We start from the raw sequence: 21,588 nt of genomic DNA on the forward strand, positions 1-21,588 counted from the left end.
TAGTATGTCGTCCAAAATGTGGAAAAAACGTCAAAGTTTAGTATGTCGTCCAAAATGTGGAAAAAAAACGCCCTAGTTTAGTATGTTGTCCAAAATATCACTAAAACGTCATAGTCTAGTATGTCGTCCAAATTGTTAAAAAAACGTCATAGTTTAGTATGTCGTCCAAAATATGAAAAAAACGTCATAGTTTAGTATGTTGTCCAAAATATGACAAAAATGTCATAGTTTTAGTATGTCGTCCAAAATGTGGGAAAAACGTCAATTTAGTATGTGTTACCTGTTATTTCAGATGCAAATGAATGAATGAATGAATGAATCAACAAATGAATGAACTACTGCCAAACTATTGCTAGCTACTGCCCAGAGAAAGATGAATGAATTAAATCATAAACCAACATTGTGTCTATAGGGACAATGAGAAAAGTCAGCTCAGAGAGGAAGAAGTGAATTAATTAATTACGTACTTTATTAATTCATTAACAACATTTATTAATACACATTATTTAGTCCCAGTGGGGTATTTGGGTCATAACTGGCATGCTATGGTATCGCAATGACCCGCTACCATCAAATGGAGAAAGGCCAGAAAAATAGATGAATAGATCAACAAATGAACAATTATTTAGCAAAAAGAGTCATTTATATTGAGTCAGCAAACATCGGACTATACAAGTCCTGGCAATGACCCCTTACTATGAAAAGGAGTCAGCACAGATCAATACATAAATGGATGGATGAATCAACGTATTCATGAAATTAAATCCTTGACCATTATTGAGCCCACATAGATGGGAAAACTGATGCTGAACAAGCGGATTGGTCCGTGTACATTTTGGCAATTGGATTTTCCGTTCTGAAACGAGTAGTTATTTGATTTTCGTTTTAAAATACAAAAATTAAAATTGAAATACAAGGCCTTTTTCCTTTTCATGATCAAAAAGGGATATACGAAATTTTTAAAATGCTTTGATTTTCATTTTATATTTATAATAACAAAAAAGTAAAATCAGTAAGAGACAGAAACGAAAAAAGGTCCGTTTTTTCATTTTCTGAGACCGGAAGTGGTCATCAGCAAGTGTGGAGCCAAACAGAGTACGGTGCATTGACTGTATATCTTTTTTTTGTTGTTGTTAGTTTTCATGGCTAAAATGAGAGATCAGGTGGCCGATCTTAAAATAAATCAATATTGATTTTTTTATAGAAAGCGTTAAAGTTTTGCGAAGCCAGGGGGCGGGGCTACTTGACTGACAGTCTGGTCTGGAATGGTTGACAGGTCCTACGGAGGAGGCAGCAGAGACTCTGCTCTCCTCGTTTGGATTAATTCTGATATAATAACTGTTGGTTTATTTATCGGTGGAGCAGCAGAACCTTTCCCACAGACAGTTTTCCTGCCCGTTGGCTTGTTTTAACCAGTTTTCTGCCTCCAGCTGATTCTACCAGCAGACACTGAAAAGACTCTGATAGTTCGGTAAGTTAATGTTTATTTTCGTATCGGTGCCGCTTTTAATGTACTTTATATGCAGGTGTAGTGTCAGATATAATGTGTGCCATGCAGTCAAGATGTTGGTGGAGTTTATTTCTGTGTATGTTGACCAGAGAAGAAAGTTAGCATCCGGTAAATATTAGTTTTAATGTTAGCGATGCTAACCGAGCTAGCTGCTCAGTCGTAGTCTGATTAAAGCTAACGTAGCATTAAGCTAGCGTAGCATTAAACTAACGTAGCATCAAGCTAACGATGTTTGTGTTGAGTTTCATGTAAACAGCTGAAGTGTGTTGTGTTACTGTAATGTGGTGCATTTAGTTAATAAAACTGTTCATGGAGACGCTGGTTCACATTAATGGAACGTTTAGAAAATCTAAATGTGACTAAAACAGTAAGATTAAGGTTCTGTGTTGTCAGTAGGTTGGACTTGATGTTTGAAATACTGACCGACAGCTCAGATTTAACTGTCTGTAGTTCTGTTTTGATGGATGTTAAATTTTCACTCAGTCGCCAGGAGCTGGGTCTTTAAAATAACCGCCGTCTCGTTACAGAGTGAAAGTAACAGTTCCTCCTGAAGGTCAGAGATCGCAGCATCTGAGGGCCTCTTCAAAAGAAGATGTAGTTGATGAAGGCGTTCTGGAGCAGGACCAGAAAGACCACGACCAAGCAGCCTTGAGATCTTAGGCAGCGTCTCCCTCAGGTGGGTGTCAACAGTGTTCACAGTCGGGTCTGTGGTAATCCCATCAAAAAACAAAACAGAAAAAAATCTAGATTATGAATCAACATGTAACCAAAGCACTCTGTGTATAACGCCATAGTATAGGATGTAGTTCAGAAAATGTCAAAGTATAGTATACTTTTGAAGAATAACATAGTATGGCCTGTAGTTCATAATATAGCATGTCGGCAAAAAAAAAAAAAAAAACATAGATTATAATGTGGTTCAAAAAGCCCAAAATGATAGGATGTTGCCTAAAATTGTCATGTATGATATGTGGTTCCAAAAATGTCATAGTGCAGGATATTGTCAAAATAGTATATTATTCAAGAAAGCATCAGAGTATAATATGTCGTCTATAAAATGCTATAGAATAGTAGTTCATTGCACAAGTAAAAGTACAGTAATTTTTAAACGGTTCAAATTCTTATATGTTGCTAAAAAAAAAAAAAAACTAAAAAAAAGTCGTATTAATGTGTTAATTAAAAAAGCCTATAGTATAGCGTGTTGCCCAACAAACGTCATAGTATAGCATGTCGCTGTAAAAACGTCATAGTATAGCCTTTAGTCCAAAAAACATCATAGTATAGCATGTCGTCCAAAAAACGTCATAGTATAGCATGTCGCTCAACAGTTGTCATAGTTTAGCATGACGCTCAAAAAATGTCATAGTATAGCCTTTGGTCCAACAAATGTCATAGTATAGCATGTTGCTCTAAAAACGTCATAGCATAGCATGTTGCTCTAAAAACGTCATCGTATAGCCTTTGGTCTTAAAAACGTCATAGTATAGCATGTCGCTCTAAAAACATCAGTGCATAGCAAGTCGCTCTAAAAACGTCATATTTTAGCCTTTAGTCCACAAAACGTTGTTATGTCCTGGCTGTCTGAAGTAGGTGAGGAGCAACACAAAAACAGTCCAAACGCTGGTTTCCAGAGGGTTAGATGAGTATTTATTTGAAAGAGTAAGTTTATAACAACACAACATGTGAGGGAGTTAAAAGCAAATGGGTGTTAGTAAAATAAAAATAAACAGAACTAAAAGTGTACTTCATGTTGACATTGATGGGCATTCCAACCAGGAACAAAGTAAAAGATAATTAAAACCCAATAACACGCCGCAGTAGCACCCTAAACTAAAACTACCAATGGGTTCCCTGTTTTCCTTTCTGAACAATTCAAAGGTCCCTCTCTATCTCCCCACACATCCACCAACCACTGGAACACATCTCCAAAGTTCTGCTGGACCAGCTCAGCTTCCCCTCAGAAGAAGTGCCGCCACCTGCCAGATGAAGGAGCCTTTTGAGAGGCAGCTGGCATCGTGATTGGACTGTACTTTGGTCTGTTCCAATCCAGCTTCAGCCCCAGAGACGGCAGGCGGGACGAGTCAACGGAGGCCGGATGGACGAAGTCATGCAGCTGAGTACAATCCAGAAAACAACAGAGGAGGAGTGCAGGGCCAGAACAACCAGAGTAGCATGGTATGTCTCTCAGAAAACATCATAGTATAGCCTTTGGGATGAAAAAAACGGCATCATATACATTGTATATTGTACAAATAACAAGTCAAAGGAAAGAGACATACATTGTAGAATTGTAGTAATTGTGGGCTGACTGATTTATTGATTATCAGTATTTTATTTTTTACTGATTTACAGTAATAAATACATTTAAAAATGGTGCTACTTTGGCTCTGAACCTTTATCTACCTGTGGTCGCTCTGTCTTCTGGAGTGATTTGATTGGTTATACGTCACGAATAAAACTCTAACATCTGTAAACAAAAAAACGTATCAACAAAGTTTTCTGTTAGAGTTTGTGTTCTTCTAAGTTTAACTCCAAGATTTTAAATACTTTCATTTACTGCAAATGAATATCTACTCCAAATGTCTCACTAATAATCATTATCAGCCTTAAAAAGCCCACAAAACACCCCTCTATACTCCACCACACTTAGTACAGTCTGGTTCCCCCTTCTATAAATCTGCTTGGAATCGTCCACTTCCTGTTTGTCAAAGTGGCCTTCTACCTGGACAGGTTTTGTTGGAGCTCATGCAACAAACATTTTGGGTAACTGCACTTTAATATGGATGGATGACACTGAATTAGAGTCTGTTTTAATGAGACTGAGTTCAGATGTGTAGCTCTGTCATTAAATAAGAAATTATTTCCCAGAATTCACAGAGAAAAGTCTGAAATGTTTGCTAGGTTAGCGTCCCACATGTTCTTTGACTCAGCTAAAGCTAACTCTCTCCAACTTCTGGATCTCTTGAGTTGCTTGTTGTTAAAATATCTTGCTAGAGATGCTGAAGGTCAGAAAGTCTGAGATGTTTGTTCAGAATAAGCTCATTCTCAAGTCTGATCTGAACTGTCCTCTTTTGTTTGAACTTTCCCTAAACTTAGGAGTTAATGACAGAGCAGCACATCCAGACTCAGTCTCATTTATGTAGAGATTAAACTTCAGTGTCATTCATTGATGTTAAAGTGCAGTTTTTCAAATGTTTCTTGCACATGCTCCCGACCAAACCAGTCCAGGTGGAAGACGATGTGAAGAGAAAGCTCCAGAGGATGAATATCACACATTTACGTTGGAAATAAGTGGCCTTTAATTAGACATTGTCATGCAAAAGTTGGATTTCCCTTTAATGATGTTCAAATCTTTGTTGAGTGTTTTGTTGATCTTGGTTTCTAAATGTTTTCTGACACGTGGCCCCAAAGATTAAAACCTTTTACTGCTCACAAGCTGCAACAATTCACACATTATCAACTATCTTTCTGACTAAACTAAGATAAAAAGTGAAAAACTGTCTGATTCCTGCATCATGAATGTAAATCTTTTTGGTTTTTATGACGGTAAACTGAATATATTTGGGTTTGACATTTTATAAACCAAAACAAGAAATGAATTACTGGAGAAAACAATCAACAGATTAATGGACAAAGAAAATGTGTTTTCCAACATATATGGCTGAATTACTCCAACATTACAAGATACATACAATTTGAATTCAATTTTATTTATATAACGCCAATTACAGGTCAAATTGTCTCGACACGTTATTTTGATATTTTTTGTCATATTTAAAATATGACAAAGTAAGAAATTTAAACTTCTTGACTAATCCAATTTATTATTTGGTTTTTAAGAGACTAATTGACAACTAAAATAAGTTTCTCCACTAAAACTAATAAACATGAGGTCAAATAGAAGGAAGAGTTTTAAATACTGCAGTCCCATGACGACAAGAATAAAGTTTGTCAACAAAAACTAAATCTGCTGATGGATTCCATTAAAGTCCTAATAAATGATAATAAAGTGTGATACTAAAGGTTTGTGGTGCTAAAAATGTCCAAGTAAAGATATCAAGTTGAACATCTGGATGGAGGTTGATAAAAGTTGACCTTCCTTCATTTCTCTGAAGCGACTCCATGGATTTTATGGATGGTGGTTAAAGACCTGCTCTTCTAGTGGTCTTCCTTCTAGTCGCTGTAAAGTCAGTCCATCCTGGCCTCTTCATGACAACTTGTTCTGCCTCCGACCTGGTGGAAACTCCAGAAACTTGGGAAAACCCTTGGAGACTCGAAGAACTCGTCGAGACTCGAAGAACTCGTGGAGACTCGAAAAACTCGTCGGGCGGGGGAAGGTGTGGTGGGCGGTGGGGGGAGTCAGGGCGGAGAGTAGGGGGGGGGGGGGGTGGGGGCCTCCCCGCCTACTCCCCCACCCACCTCCCCGCCTACTCTCCGCCCTGACTCCACCCAGACTCCGCCTTGGCTCCACCCATGTGGTCACACAGAAACTACGATGCCAAAGGGACGACGAATTTATTTCTTTTTATCTGATCTGTAGCTCAGTGAGTTAAGGATTTGCCTATGGAGCTGCAGGTCGCTGGTTCAAGACCAGACACTTCTTAAGTTTTCTCAAAATCCTGACAAAGGCAAAGAAAGAAAAGTGCCGTTGGCGGGTCTTGAACCTGCGACCTTCCAGTCCGCAGACTCTCTTCTTATCCCCCTGAGCTATTCGCTCAGATACTAATTCTCCTTTTTTTTGCGCATTTATCATCTATTTTTTGTCGTTTTCGAGTTTTTTTTTTAACTCGAGTCTCGACTCGACCGTTTTTCTCAGGGGGTGGGACTTTAGCCTTTGTGCTGGAGGGTGGAACCCTCAGTTCCAAGACTTTCCAAAGCCTCCACACCTCTCGAGTCCTCAGGACCTGAGCTTTCACACAGTCTGAGGGCTGAAATTTTCTAAGTCCCACAGTAGATCTCTGTTAGTTTGAACCTTTAGACAGTCTGAGGGCTGATATCTTCTAAGTTCCTGAGTAGTTCTCTGTTAGTTTGAACCTTTCGACAGTCTGAGGGCTGAAGTTTTAAAAGTTTCTCAGTACTTCTCTGTAAGTTTGAACCTTTAGACAGTCTGAGGGCTGAAGTTTTAAAAGTTTCTGAGTACTTCTCTGTTAGTTTGAACCTTCAGACAGTCTGAGGACTGAAATTTTAAAAGTTTCTCAGTACTTCTCTGTTAGTTTGAACTTTCTGGTTAACAGAAGCCTTAAAACTTGTGACCATGAGTCTTGATTTGACATTTAGATCATCCATCTGAGTTCTTCTCAGACCTTCACCTGTGGGTTTTTTAGAAATCCTCAACAAACTTTGATTCTCTTCACTGAACAGTAAAGTTTGTGGAGATCAGAAGGTAACATTAGTTTGATCGATGCCTTCAACTACTAGTAGACTTTATCTGGAAAGCAGTTTTCTGAAATGAGTTCTTAGTAAATCTGTCCACAATCAAACCAAGAACATAGAAAGAGGAAATGTTTGAAGAATCATTTTATTGTCTCTTCTGTTTAATTTGATCTTCTAAAGTTTAACTGGTGTCTTTTCAAATGTTTTGTCTTTAGTTTGATTCTTCTTAAATGTTTAGTTTTGCTCTTTTCTCACCTTTTATTCTATTCTAATGTCTGATTTGATTTTGAAATGTTTTCTCTTTTTAATGTTTAATTGTTGTTTTTTCAAATGTTTTATAGGCTTGTTTGAAAAATGTCCTTTTCTTTCCCAATGTTTAATTTTTCGATTAAATCTTTGTTCAGGTTTTTCTTTTTTAAATGTTTTACGTTTTAATGTTTGATTTTCTTTTTAAATGCTTCATTGTATTTTTTTTGATTCCTATTAATTCCTAAGTTTTATTGTCTTTAAGATTTAATTTTTTAATTAAACATTTAATTTTTTAATTAAATATTTTGTCTTTTTAAAGGTTTAATAATCTAATTAAATGTTTTGTATTTTTTAAATGTTAATATTCTTCTTGTTTAATTGTATTTTTTAAATGTTTAGTTATCTAAAATATTTCATCTTTAATGTTTCATATTTTTGTTGAAAAATTTTGTTTAATTTCATAATTACATGTTTTGTATCTTCTGTTTAATTATCTAATTTATCTTCTGTTTAATTATCTAATTAAATATTTTGTCTGTTTAATATAATTTAATTGTATTTAATGTTTAATTTTCTTTTTAAAAGTTTTATTGTATTAAATACTTTTTTCCCTTTGACTTAATTGCTTTTTTAAATGTAGTTTCTGTAAAAAAAAATTCTGTCAAAATTTTAACCCCAAACATAAAAATGAAACAAACTCTTAAATCATAATGAAAATACTTCTGTTGTCACAATCATGAGTTAGTCAATTATTCAGTTTATCAATTCAGCTTTATTTGTTTAGCGCTTTTCACACAGATGACAAAACTAAACAAGCAAAGACAAAAAACTATTCTAAAACTATGACTAAAACTCCAAAACATTTAAAAAAAAAAAAAAAGATTTAACATAGTAATAAAATATGTTGTGTCCAGGGGATGGAGGGCGTTTATTGAAGTCTTCTTGGGCTCACATGGTAAATGACTTAAAATACAAACTTGATATTTAGTCTAAGGAAACTGCAGAGTGACAGAAGAACCAACAATATCTCCTGTTTTCTCCTTTAATGAGTCGACTCTTCTTGTGCTTTCAGACCAAAGAACTACAGACTCTTCACAACCTGCTCAAACTCTTGGTACAGGATCTCACCACACGAGTCAAGAAGGTTTCCGTCTCATTTCTACTCTGAAGCTCACCTTCTCCTGCTCAAACTGCTGATAAATGTTTCTGCTGCTCTAAAGTCTGCTCTCCAGAACTTCATAAAAACTCTCAAAGTCTCTTCTGCTGCAGGTTGCTTTGTAGAAGTGTTGCAGAAAACCTCACTAAACCACATGGAGGGGCCTCAAGATAGTCGTCCAAATGAAACCATACAAAAACCAAACTAGCACAACCCAAACGCTAAAGTCTCCTGCAGCCTACCAGAGAACCTCTGAGAACAGAGAATCAGGACAGGAACTCTTACCTTCTGGACAACCAACGTTGGTGTTCTTAAACAAGAATAAGGAATGTGTCTGAGCAAAAACCTCTAAAGACTCACTACAGCCAAGATAAAGACACAGCTGTACCAAATCCACTAATCAGTGCACACATTAGCACCATGTGCCAACTGTGGCTGAAAAACCACATTTACCAAGACAACTATCCATTACAAAGCCCTAAAACACACCAAGAAACACATTAAAGACGATTTTACTGCTGGAAGCTGCAAGCCAACGCCTAAAGAACAAACTGAAGCAACGGAGCCAAACCCGGTTCAGTGGTGAAGACAAGCAGAGGAAATGTTTGTCTGCAGCTAAATAAAGCAGGAAGACACTGAGCTGCTCAGGTGTTCCTGATGACACCAAGCAGCCACCTGGACAGCCAATAGGAACACAGCTTCCTGGAAGTCCAGAGGGCTGGGTTAGTGAAGGAAATTTAGTTTAAAGTTGAAGCAGAAAGTTAACAAAGAAAGTTTAAAACCACCTTCTGATACCTAAAATCTCTGACTTTTCACACAAAGAACGCCTGAACATGTCAAACTGGCTCAATAGTAGAACCCTCATTGTAAAAACGTCATAGTATGGTGTGTTGCTCAAAAAACATTACAACCCAGCTGTCTAGGGTCGCCGAGGAGCAACACAAAAACAGGACAAACGCTGGTTTCCAGGGGGTTAGGCGGCTATTTATTTGAAAGAGGAAGTTTACAACAACACATGTGAGCAGAAAAATCACAAAGTCTGTCTTTAGTTCAGCTGAAAATATTAGTTTTTGTCTTTAATTGACCAAACTTTTCAAGAAGTAGAAAGAAAAACATCTTAGTTCAGTATGTCATCCAAAATGTCACAAAAACATCATAGTTTGGTTCCTTGTGGAGAGTTTAATCTTAGAGTTTGTAAAGCTGTTGAGTTTTTAGAGTCACATGGATTGTTTTGACATTTAATAACAGAGTCCTGAAATAAAATTACAGTTGTGGATTTCTGTCATTTAGTCTGGACTAAACAAATAACAGCAGCATAAATCTCAAACGTCATTATGAGGAGTCTGGATTGAGGTTTCTCACTTGATAATGATCAAAACATGAAATTTAGGTTGGTTTAAAGGAATATTCCACCTTAAATCTTTGAATGTTGACCTAAAAGGTTGGTTTCAGGAAGTATTCCACCTACAAGGTCCTCACACTCACCTTAAAGGAACATTCCACCAAAAATCCTTGGACATGCACCTAAAATGTTGCTTTAACCGAGTGTTCCATCCAAAATCCTCAAAGACACCTGAGGGGCTGTTAAAAGGAATATTCCACCTAAAACCTCAAATATAGACCCAAAGGTGGTTTAGAAAAATCTGTAGACAAAAAAAGTTAGTATGGAGGAATATTCCAGAATCTTGTACTTGTCTTATCTGGAACAATCTAACAGCCTAAACTGTTAACAGCAGTGTAAAGAAGCAAACACACAGGCATAGATTAGGACTCAAACTAGATTTATTTTAGAAAACAAATCAGCTTAGAGGCATTTGTTCACACGTGGCTGAATAGGAGGCCGTCCAATCAGATTGGAGGTCTTCACTCTGTAGGTTGTTTGTTGGGTGAGACTCTTGGACCTCCATCAGCTGACGTGGATGTTTGATGGTCTTCTTCTCTAGTGCCAGATGATTCATCCATGAATTCAGCAGCTACAGACTGAAATGAAGCTCATGCTGCCGTTATTGAATTCCTGTTCCAGATCAAATGTTCAGAGCTCACCTTGAATGCAGCCGTCTGCTGTCTGATAGTTTTTCTCATTGTAGTCTTCAATAAAGTCTTTTTCCTCATGTCAGGATGTGGTGAGACTCTTTCTCAGTCTCTGCAGACGTCCCTCATTGTGCATCTCCAGAGAAGAAACAGAAAAACTGGTCACTGCTTCAGCATCAAACGCTCTCCAGCATTGAGAGTGTTTTAGGAATTCATTCATTGTGTTGTGAACTTTGAAGGAGCAGAAACTTTACAGCTGCCAAAGATATGAGCTCCAATTCTGGATGTTTTAGGAAATGAAGTTCATCAATGAACACTTGATTTTTGCTGATAACTCATTAAATTACTGAAGAAATCTAACATAAAAACCTGTAAACTCTCAGGCAGCTTTTGTTAAAGTTTGTCTATAATTCTATCATCATGTTCTGGAACCAGGACTCTGCAGAAGTTCCTTCAATCAGATACTTGTGTGTTTCTATTTAAGGCCTCAGGTTTGAACGTACAGCAGAGGATTAGAAAGGAGTGATTTTAATATTTAAATCAGTCCAGTAAATGTTTGGAGTAAAAATGATTAAAATTTTGATTTAGATAGATTTGTGTCAAATAATATTGTAGAGTCTCACTTAAATATCTCCAAATGAGTTCAGTGTATTTACATTTTATAGAATATTTGATTTCTTAATCTCAATACTGTAGGGTCTGACCCTAAATATTATAATAATGATGTAATTTAAATAAATAATATATTGTAGTGCAGAGTCATAAACTTTAATCAGCTAAACTTACATAATAAATATCACTGCACAATCTTAACCTGAACATTCATATTATTGAGGTAAATTTACATAAATCCTGATATTCTAGAGTCTTAACTGGAATATTTCTAACATGAATCTTTTTGTATTGTGCTGATAAACAACAATAACCCGACTTTCAGATAATATTTATTGTCTGTGATTGTGAGACTAAATTCCTCCACATTCTGGAACTTTACCTGCAGCTGTAGGAATAAATAAAAATAGAATCTGTTCATTTCCACATTATGCACATTTATTTATTCTTAATATCTCAGACTGAATGTAGCTGGCAGTAAAAACAAACTCATCTGCTGGACTGAATTTCCCAAAATGGAAACATGGACAGAATTTAACACTCATGTATCCATGGCAACGCTAAAGTTTCTGCTTCTTACCAAAGTTCACAACACAAGTAAAGATTTTAATGTAAAACTTCAGGGATGACTGCTAACCATAAGTATTCTGATCAATACTTCATGATCAATATCAGGACAGATGTTACAACTCCAGCTGTTGCATTAGACTGCAGTTATTCACAGAGAAATTAAAACATCACATTCCTCATAAAAACTAGATGGGACTTTTATTAAATAAAGTGTTGGTGAATAAACAGTGTAAAAAGTGCAAAGCAGCTCCATTAAATCAGGAGATGTGAGACTTCCACAGCATGGATCACCATCTGCTGTGTTGATTCATAGCTGAATGTCAGAATGAACTGAGAGCTAGAAAAGCTGCTTTGAGCTGCAACATTACGGTCTGACAATCCAACACCATCACAGTTTTCATCTGGTTGTTTTGCTCCAACATGCTGTGAAGTTCAGTTTTTACCTGAATCAATACAGAGATTCTATTTCCAACCAAGACTGGAATAAAAATTAGAATGTTATGAGGTTATTAATGCAACTAAATCCTTTCAGATGGAAGGATTTACTTCTAAGTTCTAATTCAAGTTTCAGTTGGAGCTCATTGCATTCACAAAGAAAAACAGCGAAACCTTCATAGCAACATTTAATAAACCTAAAGCTTCCCTGTTGGCTCATTGGTGGAGTTTGTTACTGAGCATCTGAACCTTAAATCCAGTGAGACGACCATCTTCAGTCGAGGCCAGTCAGAGAACTTCAAGACCTTCCATCAGCTGGACCAGATGTGGCATCATCTCCCTCTGAACATCTGGATGACAGGAGAAAAGACAGAAATCAAACACAGATCACAGAAATACAATTTATTCACTTTCATCATTTTATAAAAGTAGCATGAACTTTATTAAAACTTGACAACATCAGTAATGAAAGTAAATGTTTTTATCTTGTTGAAGCTAAATTTAAAGTCAATTTTAATGACAGTTTATCCTGAGAGGAGTGAGAATGGAGCTTTTCTTTCCTTTTTAGAATATTCCCTCAAAATATTACATATAACTTATTTATTTTTAGATACCTCAGACTGATGCACTTTGCTGGTTTGCAGATAATTTCATGTACAATGACAATAAAGATCTTCTAACATATTTTGCTAAAACATGAACTGAAACTGAGACAGATCCACTGATCAGCCACAACATTCTGACCACTGACAGCTGAAGAGAACAACATCCATCATCTTGTTCTAATGCAACGTTCTGCTGGGAAACCTTGACGTTCATGTGGATGTTTGACATGTACCACCACCTAAACACTGCAGGACAAACAACCCCCTAGTCTCCATGGCAACAGCAGTCCTTGATGCCAGCTGCCACCCTCAGCAGGACAATTTAAAACAGCTCAGGAGTGGTCCGAGGAACACGACAGAGCTAAGCTGTTCACCTGGGTTCCACACTCCCCACATCCACATCTGATGGAGCATCTGTGGGATGGTCCAGGATCAGCCTGGTCTAGGTAGGACCCACCCTGCAACCCACAGGATCCACAGAATCTACACGATCCCCAGAGGTTCTGATGAACCACTGGGTCAGAGGAGTTTTAGCAGCATAAAGGGACCAACACAGTATTAGTCAGGTGGTCAGAATGTTCTACTGTTATATTGTCATGGTGATTATATGATCAGTAAATGTTACCATCAATTATAGCGTCCACATTGATCAGGAAAAAAACAACAACTATCAGTTCATTCAGAAACTGTGGGGTTAAACCTAAAAACACAGACCTCAACAGCAGTTTGTTTCAAAGCACAACACCAGCCGGTTTTCACTAAAGAAGCTTTCAGAGCAACAATTAAATGACAGTTTTGTTCTCATTAAGTTCACAGAGTCAGAATCAGCCAAAATAATGTAGACACACATCAGGAAAAGAAAAACTTTCATAAATATTTTATTTGTATAAGTACTTCTATACATATAGATTCCTCTTTCTAAGTTTGATCAAATCACGATAACTCTGTGTCCTGTTGTACGATGTTTTCCCAACAGATGGCGCTACCCTCATGAATGGAGCATCAACAAGTGACGTCTACAACACAACAGAAATGTCTGGAAGCCAGTGGCCTCCACTTTGAGCACCTCTTGTAATTGTAGAGGCCAAAGATAACTTTTATTAATCTGGTGATGACTGAATAAATTTGGTGTTGAAATATTTATGCTAGTTTTTCTTTTCCTGATGTGTGTAAACATTATTTTGGCTGACTCTGCATGATGGGTTTCTGACAGGTTACCAGGCAACATCTTTTTATAATAATGACAAACATACCTGCATTCTACAGGAGTGATTTTCTCATGTGCAGGTAAAGATGTGGAGGAGCTTAGAGATGACAGAGCAGGAGTCATCCTCACTAATTCAGCTTCCACCTAGAAGCAGAAAGACCACAAACAAACACACTGATAGACTCTCAAACATTCAACCTCACAAGCCTCAAAATATCTGTTTAGGAAGTGTTGTGTTTCTAAATTCTGCTGAAAGCATTGACAGACATTCTCTTACAAGGTTGTGTAAAAAGCAGCCTGTCCTCTGAGCTACTGACAAATCTTCCTGAACAAAGTTTTTACGTGTAAATCAGCTCAACAAAAACTAAAGCCTCAGTCAGAGATAACAGGTATCACAAATTATAAACAACTTTCTTTGTTAACTCAGACTTTCTGCTTCAACCTCACATAAAAAGGGGAGTTTAACGCATCAGGTGACTGAAAATGAACGGCTTGTGCAGTTCTAGATCCAAAAGTAGGATGTTTCATCTCATGTTTTACTACAAATACATGCAATAATAAATACATACAATGGCTGGTTGTTAGTTTATTCACTATTAATGTCACTTTATATACTGGATTGAACTTGAGCAGTGAAGAAGAAGGAATTTAATGAAATTATGGAGATTCAGAGAGGTAATGTTGCGCAATGTTAAGTTAAGCGCAGTTTAATTCAAAGCAGCTGAATGCTAAACTTCAGTGCAGCTGAACGGGTTTCAGTTAATCTTAAAGTAAAATAACTTTTTTAAAAGCTAAAATACACAGCAGAGAAATACAGGTTGAGAAGTTCACTAATAATGAGGACAGCTGCGACAGCAACTAACACAGGTGTTCAGCGGTAAATTAGCCACCTGCGTTAATTAGCCCGCTAGCTATCTTAGCCGCTTAGCTAGCTAACGCGTCCGGACCAACTGCTCAAACACAACAAAACACAACTCTTCACAAGTCGCTGACTTAACGTACAACAAAACAACGCTACTGGTTAGAAGTATTTATCTTCTTACCGTGTTTTACTCCAAAAACCAGGTCAGCAGCAGCCAGAGATGCTAGCAGGTTCAGACCATAGATACATATAGCAGACTAGATCCGCTAGCCCGCTGTCTGCTGTCTATGGTCTGTCCAATCACTGCTCTCTGGCTCTCAGTCAGTCTGACCAATCACTGCTCTCTGCTCCGCCCTCTGAGAATATTGTTGTCGTCACTGGCACAGCCGCAGCAGCACCGTACTCTGTTTGGCTCCACACTTGCTGATGACCACTTCCGGTCTCAGAAAATGAAAAAACTGACCTTTTTTCGTTTCTGTCTCTTACTGATTTTATTTTTTTTTTGTATTCTAAATATAAAATCAAAATCAAAGCATTTTTTAAAATTTCGCGGATCCCGTTTTGATCATGAAAAGGAAAACACCTTGTATTTCAATTTTATTTTTTGTATTTTAAAACGAAAATCAAATAACCACTTGTTTTTTGTTTTCCAATACCCGTTTCAGAACGGAAAATCCAATTGCCAAAATTAATCCGTGTATGGTTCACTCATTCGTTTTTCCGTTTCAAAATAAAATCTAAAAAAACAATAAACCACGATGTTTTTTTGTTTTTCCGCTTTTTAAACCTAAATGTAGAAATGTATTATTTAACTAATGAAAAAAACACAGCGTTGTTTTTTTGCTCTAGATTTTTAAACCCGAAATATAAAATACGGCTGTTGTTTATTGTGTAGCAACATAGTATCAGATCATTTATGCAGAGACCTGTATTCTTTGTATTCAGGGAACACTGAAAAAAATCAGTTTAATCATTACTGCCTGCTAACTAAATGTTGTTGTAGAAAATCATTATGCTTTTTGTTCAGATTAAGAAATATTGTCTCAAGAATTACGGTTTCTGCTCTGCTGTAGCAGGCTGGATCAAGGGAAGGATATCTCCATGTACAACATGTAGGAAACAGCACTCTCTGCTGGCACAAAAAGGAAAAGTCTAGTAGGACTCATTCATTATTGATAAAGCAAACTTTATTTTGGATTTTACTTGGTGTGAGTGTCACATCAACTCTCTAAACCTCAGAACCCACCCAGGTTTGAAAGGCATCGATAGGCACATATTTTTTAAAAAATCACCAAAATTACAAACAAAAACAAAACTATTTATTCTCTATGATTTTAGAAGATAGTAACTGTTATTTACCAAAACAGGAAAAATTAATTATATTGAATTAAAGAATGAATAAATAAATCGTTTTTCAGTTAATTTGACATTTTTGCTGCTTAAATACAGTGAAAATAGCAGAATTTTACTGTCTAGAATTGTAAAAATAATAAATGAACAATTATAAGAAAATAATGATGTTTGTTTGGACATTATGTGCAGTTCTGGATGGATGGATGGATGGATGAATGGATGGATGGATACATACATACATACATATATATGACCCTTACAGTGAACATTTGACCCAAGTTCCCTTTAGCTCTTCACTTCTCACCTCATCACCAAGGTAAAAAGCTCTTAGTTTCACAGGGTGATCAAACTCTTTTGTAAACATCTCAGTTTCATAGTAATAAAAACCTTTAAAAGCATTAGTTTTACCTTGTAACCAAAAACATCACTTTTTCAACAGTGAGTTGCTGTTCTGACCTGTGTAGTGTAAAAATTACAGAGATGGCATTAACTGCAATTTTTCAATAAAAAAAACTGCTATTTCAAATTTGTTCACTGTGCTGGTACAACTTTTATGTATTTTTTATGTGTAAATTTTATGCATTTACAAGGCAGAAGCACAACTAAACCTTCTTCCTTAATACTTCCCATTTAGTTTGTTTGGTGTGGTGGTCAGGATTACTACACAGATGTGGAACTGAAAGTAAATTTAAAATCATTTCTAGATCTTGACAAGTTGTTTTGATCATAACGCAAAATACTGTATTATTCAGGTCCAGATACCTGTGACTAAATGTGTTGTGTCTTTGTAGGCACTCTGTGATCTGTAAGTTGTAATGTGTAAATGATAAAATGAGGGGTAATGTTGTTGAAATTGCATTTATTTTTCTTAAGAAATTTCAGTTTGTTCATAATGTTTTGTAAAAAGACGGTTCATTAAACCAGAATCAGAATGCCTTTATTGCCAAGTGAGTACACACAAGGAATCTGACTTGATGTACAGAGAGCAGTACGTAGCGACAACAACAGATAGTAAAAGAATAAAGAAATCTGAATCTGTGAATTCTAACTAAGAAATGCTAACATGTAAGAAGTACTGTGTAAAAGTAAGTGTCAAAGCAGGGTAATAAATTAGAACATTTGTAGATTACAATATTGCACGTAAGAGTATTGCACATGAGGTTTGAATGCTGTATATGTATAATAATGATTTTCTGGTTTGTTTTTTGCACTAAAACAAACTTTTGTCGTTGTGGTTATTTATAGGTTATTATGCTGTGGTCTTACTGGTCCAGCCTACTTGAGATCAAACTGGACCCTTGAACTAAAATGAGTTGGACACCGCTGCCTCTTGGACAGGTTCCTGTGCTCCCACCTACCACCACTGGAGGGCGCTGTCCTCCCTCGGTGCCTGACGCAGCATCAGTCGGTCAGAGGCAGCAGAGTACCGGGGACTCCAGCAGCTCCGCTCCGTGTATTCCCTCTGACCCTCCTCCCAGGATTCATTCATCCCAGTCGGAGCTGCTGCTCGTCTGTCCGGACGCCGTCCGTCGGTCCAGCTGCGGATCTCTCAAACCCGTCCAGCGGTGCGACGCATCTGCATCCGGGAAGGTCACACACATCATTATTCCAAGCAGCGGACCTGCCAACTTTCCTCTCCACCTGGCTTCATCACCGGGGATCGCTCCAGCTTCCAGCCGTCATTGGTGAGTCTTCTGCCGGTGTTAGTCTGAGCTGCGTCGCTTCAGGTGACAGCAGGCCAGCAGGTCTCAGGTTTATTTTTAACACGAGGAGACCTTTAGCAAAGGTCACGACATACTCCCTGTCTCCTCTGACACCAGGCACGGCAAAAAAATAACATTTCTATAATCCTCGTGTGCTCCTGGAAAGACTTTAAATCCTCCATTTGATGCTCAGTTTAAGAACATCTCTGATAATAAAAGTGAAAAACCCCATTTTAGATGTTGGACGCATCTTCCCAGTGACTCATTTCAGATATTAAACTGGAGTAAATCCAAGGTAAAGTGTGGAAATGACAGGTTTAATTCTCATGAATATGCAGTTTCATCTGGCTGGATCTCCCTCCACCTTCCCTTCCTGGGTTCCAGGATGTCATTGACATTCAGGAGCTGCTCCCAGTGTTGCATAACAACCCAACATCTCAATGGGATTTAAGGTCAGCCAGCACAAACCCACTCAGGTGCTGCCAAGCTGGAGTCTGAAGGACTCTGAGGGGTCCTGAGGAAGGTTAGGGGCAAAATCACAGCAAAAACACTCAATGTTTTCATGGTAGAGATGAGTCACTGAGTTTAAATCAGCACCAGGAGATGATGAAGGTGAGATAGCAGAACATCTTCTAGGGAAAATTACAGCAACCCTGAGAAGATTTACTGCTCTAAGGTAGGGCTACTTAACTAACACTATTCACACTCCACTTACAAGTTATTTTCTCGATTCAGATTCAATATACTAAATATAATTTGCACAATATAACACATTTTTATCAATTAGCAACATTAAAGACTCCTAAATATCTCAACTTTGACCAACTGCAACCTCAAGTGCTCTTTACTAAACATAAAGAATATGATGTATAATGCTCTGGAAGTCATTCTGCATTATAAATACTATGACTTTTAACATTTTAAAGGCACCCAGTGGCACTTAGCAATGCTTCATGGGTGGATCCACTGAACATAAACAAAACTTGACCTTTAAATTATTCATTTATGACCCAAAAACGTGTGAACTTTAGCTTAAGTCAGATTAAATCGAAGTCTTCTAACAGGTTGTTTTTACATTGTGACATTTCTACTTGTGTTGACATGGATTTACAGTATAGAACTAAATATCACTTAAATGTCAAATGATTCAACACGTTACATTAATGGCATCGCTTTAGTGCAACAACATCCGTTTGTTCTTATGTAAAATGGAAAACTAAAAAATACAGCCCCACAGTAGGAACTCAATGCAACAAAATTTTGTACATCATTCTATAACACAAATCTTTTATTTTTTGAATACTTAATATGTCAACATTTATTTTTCATAACAGAATAGACCCTTTTCAGCTGGAAGATACTTAAATTTGTAAATTTTTTCCCAGCTCCTCATTATTTGAGGAGTTGTGTTGCTCTAACTTTCTCTTTAAAATACTCCAAAGGTGTTTTTTGTTTTCTGTAGAAACTCTTGCATCATTTTGTGCTTTGGATCATTTTCATGCTAGAATATTCCTCTTCTGCAAAGCTTCTGCAGACTTGGACCCATTTTATCAGTCAGTATTTCAGTATATCAACAGATAATTATAGTGTTATGTATAAATGACATCTCTGTTGCCTCATATGATCACACTGCTACCTCTGTGCTTCACTGTCAGGACTATGCATTCACTGTGGGAGTGCTAAACAGATTTACACTAAACATCCTGCAACCCATCTGTGCTGAAATTTACCTTAGTCTCTTCTGACCAAAAGAATACGCTCCCAGCATTCATCGGGCTTCTTTTCGTGTTATTTAGCAGAGCTTGTTATTGTAGTTTTGCTCCCAGCAGCAGGTGAAGGTGTTTTTCTTGGCCTCCGTTCATTGAGGTTGGTGTTATAAAGTGTCCTTCACACTGTCTGAGCTTCACAGAAATGATTTCCATTGACTACTCCTGAGCCAAGTCTGAAGAAGATGCCAGTTTGTTAGTCACAGCTAGAATGTGTAATTACTTCATTATACAAGGTTTCATTTTAAAAAGATGTCCACTGTAGCTCTGATTAGTGGTACTACGGCTCCCTTTACAGTTCCTGATAACTGTGTTTCCATTGATTTTTATTTGCTCACCGATTTTCATCAATTCTTCTGGTAATTCTTTACCACATGGAGACATGATGTAAACATACAGATGGACACAGGTCATAGATAGATGTCCACTGCAGATCTGATTGGTGATGTTATGGATCCTTCTACAGTTCCTGATGACTGTTTCCATTGATTTTTAGTTGCTCACCAATCTTCATCAATTCCTCTCGTAATTCTTGACCACATGAAACCATGATGTAGACATGCAGATGGAGACAGGTCATAGATAGATGTCCACTGCAGATCTGATTAATGGTACTTATGTCTCCTTCTACAGTTCCTGATTACTGCGTTCCCATTGATGAGCTTTAGTTGCTCACCAATCTTCATCAGTTCTTCTGGTAATTCTTTACCACACTGAGACATGACGTAAACATGCAGATGGACACAGCCCATAGGTTTGAACCTGATAAAGTTCTGGTGTTCACAGTTTATTTTAGAACCATGCTCATGCACTTAGGCCGGTTGGAAATCAGAAGTGCACTCGATTTGTTTCAGTCACTTTTGTTGTGTTGAGTTTCTATTTTGGGGCCTGTGTTTTTGATGTAGTCTTTGTAAAATATTTGTTTTAGGGATGTACTCACTTCTATTGTATACTAATATCAGTACAGAGGCCATCTGAGAGACGTGTTACCACCAGCTGACAACACTGTCTACTGTGGCTGTAGTAAATCTTTTTAAACTGCAAAAAACTAAATTTTCATTTATCAATCCCAATTTAAACAATTTGTTTCTGTAATTTTTGAGATTTAATCTGTAGTTTTACTTGAAATTGAGCAATTTTTAGACTTGTAGCTCTATTTTTAGTCGACTGAAATATCATTTAGCTGTGTTGTTAGAGCAGGGCATTGCAGAAATCTTTATCCCAGTCGTTTCCCTCCAGAAGCAGCGCACCATTTCCCCGTACGTATTTTGATGACAGGCCTGCGGTTTGCCGTCTTTCTATAGCCTGTGGTGCAGCAGGTCTCCTCCCATGGTTTGGACCTCTGAAGTCTGTAATCTCGCTCAGCCACAGCACCACCACCCAGATTCATTTCTCAGGGTATAAATGACACAAAAGCCAGCTGGGCATACGGTGGAAAAAAAACACACACGTGCCCAGTTTGACAGTTTTGGACGGGTTCCCTGTAGAGCAGAGGTCCACCAGGGAAGAGAAAAAGTTGTGATGCAGCATGGGGGGCATCAGGTCCATCAGTTTCTTCTATTTCAGGATAAACGTCTTTTCTTCTTCCACAAAAGTAAGAGGGAATAGTTTTAGTGTAAGATGCACTGAGACTCCACGGGCTCTGTAGACAGTTATGTAATGCAATTTAGCTAATACTTGGTACTTTCCTGCCTTTTAACTCCGATGTTTATCTTGGGTTTGTCTGTTGATTAGTTAAGAGGTTTTGAAATAAAAGTGAAACTCAATTTGAAGGAGTAGTTATGTGAAAACAGGCACCTATATTCTCCAGTGCTGCATTATAAAATAACATCCAGCTTGTCAAAATAAAGTGTAAATGAAATGGGAAGAATAGGAAATTATTCATCAGTCACAGCTCTAATATATCAAATCATACTTGTTTTCATATCTTTTCAGTTGATTCGTTAAGAGGTTTTTAAACATACATTACCACTGAAAAGTTTGAGGTCACATAAAAATGTCCTTATTTTTGAAAGAAAACCTGTTTTTTTTTTTTTTACAATGAAGATAACATTAAATGAATGATAAATCCAGTGTAGACATTATTAATGTGGTAAATGACTATTCTAGCTGGAAACAGCTGATTTTTAATGGAATATCTCCATAGGGGTACAGAG

At 37.2% G+C, this 21,588-nt stretch overlaps 1 protein-coding gene and 1 long non-coding RNA gene across 2 annotated transcripts in view; one reads left to right on the forward strand and one right to left on the reverse strand.

Moving 5' to 3' along the window:
- Positions 1 to 1,301: 1,301 nt before the first annotated feature.
- LOC129347400 (uncharacterized) lies at positions 1,302 to 4,499 on the forward strand. The gene is made up of 3 exons (XR_008599489.1): positions 1,302 to 1,471; positions 2,038 to 2,186; positions 3,389 to 4,499. It is a non-coding gene; the product is annotated as an uncharacterized LOC129347400 (long non-coding RNA).
- A 5,553-nt stretch (positions 4,500 to 10,052) lies between these two features.
- LOC111568115 (A disintegrin and metalloproteinase with thrombospondin motifs 14) overlaps positions 10,053 to 21,588 on the reverse strand; it is a 75,859-nt gene continuing 64,323 nt past the window's right edge. Inside the window, exon 23 of the mRNA XM_055004645.1 lies at positions 10,053 to 10,227. The gene's annotated coding sequence lies outside the window, so the exon portion shown is untranslated. The remainder of the gene's footprint in view (positions 10,228 to 21,588) is intronic.

This window comes from Amphiprion ocellaris, chromosome 18 (genome assembly GCF_022539595.1).
Source record: "Amphiprion ocellaris isolate individual 3 ecotype Okinawa chromosome 18, ASM2253959v1, whole genome shotgun sequence".
In the NCBI taxonomy this organism is placed as follows: domain Eukaryota; kingdom Metazoa; phylum Chordata; class Actinopteri; family Pomacentridae; genus Amphiprion; species Amphiprion ocellaris.